A 2891-nucleotide genomic window follows, 5' to 3' on the forward strand; every position below is an offset into this window, starting at 1 on the left:
TGAGTTTGAACATCCTTCTTTAGCTCGGAGAAGTTTGATCGTCTGAAGCCTTCTTCTCTCAATTCGTCAAAGTCATTCTCCATCCAGCTTTGTTTTGTTGCTGGCGAGGAGCTGCGCTCCTTTGGAGGAGAAGAGGTGCTCTGATTTTTAGAGTTTTCAGCTTTTCTGCTCTGGTTTCTCCCCATCTTTGTGATTTTATGTATGTTTGGTCTTTGATGATGGTGATGTACATATGGGGTTTTGGTGTGGATGTCCTTTCTCTTTCTTGGTTTTCCTTCTAATGGTCAGGACCCTGAGCTGCAGGTCTGTTGGAGTTTGCTGGAGGTCCACTCCAGACCCTGTTTGCCTGGGTTTCACCAGCAGAGGCTGCAGAACAGCAAATATTGCTGCCTGATCGTTCCTCTGGAAGCTTCCAAGATGGTCAAATAGGAACAGCTCCAGTCTACAGCTTCTAGTGTGAGAGATGCAGAAGATGGGTGATTTCTGCATTTCCAACTGAGGTACCGGGTTCATCTCACTGGGGCTTGTCGGACAGTGGGTACAGCCCACTGAGCGAGAGTACTGCCTCACCCAGGAAGGGCAAGGAGTCAGGAAATTCCCTTTCCTAGCCAAGGGAAGCTGAAACAGATGGCACCTGGAAAATCGGGTCACTCCCACCCTAATACTGCTCTTTTCCAACGGTCTTAGCAAATGGCACACCAGGAGATTATCTCGCGCCTGCAGAGCCTCCCTCATTGCTAGCACAGCAGTCTGAGATCAAACAGTAAGGTGGCAGCAAGACTGGGGGAGGGGCGCCAGCCATTGCTGAGGCTTGAGGAGGTAAACAAAGAGGCTGGGAAGTTCCAACTGGGTGGAGTCCACTGCAGCTCAAGGAGGCCTGCCTGCCTATATAGACTCCACCTCTACCGGCAGGGCATAGCTGAACAAAAGGCAGCAGAAACTTCTGCACACTTAAATGTCCCTGTCTGACAGCCTTGAAGAGAGTAGTGGTTCTCTCAGCACGGAGTTTGAGATCTGGGAACAGACAGACTGCCTCCTCAAGTGGGTCCCTGACTCCCAAGTAGCCTAACTGGGAGGCACCCCCCAGCAGGGGCCGACTGACACCTCACACAGCCAGGTGCCCCTCTGAGATGAAACTTCTAAAATGGCAATCTTAATTTGAAAACATAAATGAGAGATATAGGACATACTTTGCGAAAACTCTAAAGCTTTATTGGAAAGAAATTTTATACTTTAATAAGTAGAAACACATAATCATGCTCCTGGATGGAAAGACAGTCATACATAATTTTGGACCTTCTCAAAATAATATGAATGTTTAATAAAATCACAACCAAAATGGTAAACTCCTTTTTAAACTATAGCCTTCACATGACAAATTTTATTTGGATTATTAATTAATAAAAAATATTTCAGAACAATCACAAACAAGGGAGAAAGTAGACTTAGCACATATTAAAATACATGTTGAGCGATCAATAAATGAAAGAGCATGGTACAAAAATCAATATATTACATCATATTGAAAAGTAGAAAAAACTAAAAACTGACCCATACATCAAAATAAAAGAAAACGTTTTTAATTAATATATGCCTAGGTAATTCTTTTCCCAGTTTAAAAAAATCTATGCAGACGATGCAAACTAATCATATCCCATCCCTAAATATACTCTGAAAGTGCAACATGTCATTATACAAAGCATTAATAATATCTGGAATGCCTCAAATAGAATAAAACTGGACATTTAGCCTTTCGTGGCAGTGCTAAGTAGTAGTCAATAACCTTTGAACTATCTAAGAAAAAGAGGTATCTGCTGCCCCCAAAACAAATGAGACTATAAAATTTTGAAAATTCTGAATTTTAGCCACAAATAAAAATTGAAAAAAGCTAAAAAAAATCTAGAGCAAATGTAACAGGAAAAGTTTAAAATTTAATTATAATTATTTTACAGATAAAACTCAAGATTCAAATGGGCAAACTCTAGAGCAAATAATTCACAAAATAAAGAATATTATTTTAATAAGCACATGTTTAAAATGTTTAACCTCAATTGTATCTCAAATGCTAACTGTAAATTCAGTCATATAATTGCTTATTGAAGGAGTAAAATTAAATTAAATGATGCATGCTTTGGCAGAAAATATCTTAAAATTGGCACAATCCCGAGAAAATAAACATGTCCCTTTTTAAGGATGACACAGAAAATCATGAAGCATTTCATTAAAAACAAAAAAGCACTAAAAAGAGGAACATGAGTCTCAGTTAACGAAAAAAGCTAAAATCATAATAAAGTAATTTACCAAAACATGAAGTAATTTGGCAGTTACTATAACTGCAAAAAGAATTCCCATGATTAATTCAAATCAATGCAACAAACATTTAATGTTTACTTAGTTTGTGTTAGTCATTGTTCTAATGTTATAGAAAAGTAAATAAATACAACAGTAATAAATACACTTTCCTAGTTCTCCAGGAGGTTAGGATCTTCTTTGAGTCTGAAAGTGGGACAGTAAAATGAAAAGAATAAAGAAAGTATAATTAAATAAAATGCATAATGGTGAAGAATAACCAAAACTGATATACATACTGTATTATGAGATAGAAATTGTTTTAAACTCTTTTTTGAAGAAGTTTGGCATTTCATGCAATGAGCCATAAATATTTCCAAACCATTTATTCAGTAATTCTATTTCTGGAAATGTAGTCCAAGAAAATATATTCAAAAGGAGAAAAGATCATAATGCAAGTTTGTTTAGGCAGTACAAAACTGGAGAGTGTTTCTTGGAAAGTTGGTTATATTTAATAATAATTATGAAGACCATAGCAACCTAGGGGAAAATTTTAAGACATATTTAAACAAAAATGAGATGCATAAGTTTAGTATTCTGAT

General features: G+C 37.0%; 1 non-coding gene across 1 annotated transcript; it reads left to right on the forward strand.

Annotated features, from left to right (window-relative positions):
* Positions 1 to 2126: 2126 nt before the first annotated feature.
* On the forward strand, positions 2127 to 2228 carry LOC111553007. Its single transcript, XR_002734799.2, has one exon. It is a non-coding gene; the product is annotated as a U6 spliceosomal RNA (small nuclear RNA).
* The last annotated feature ends 663 nt before the right edge of the window (positions 2229 to 2891 follow it).

Source organism: Piliocolobus tephrosceles, chromosome 19 (assembly GCF_002776525.5).
Source record: "Piliocolobus tephrosceles isolate RC106 chromosome 19, ASM277652v3, whole genome shotgun sequence".
NCBI lineage: Eukaryota > Metazoa > Chordata > Mammalia > Primates > Cercopithecidae > Piliocolobus > Piliocolobus tephrosceles.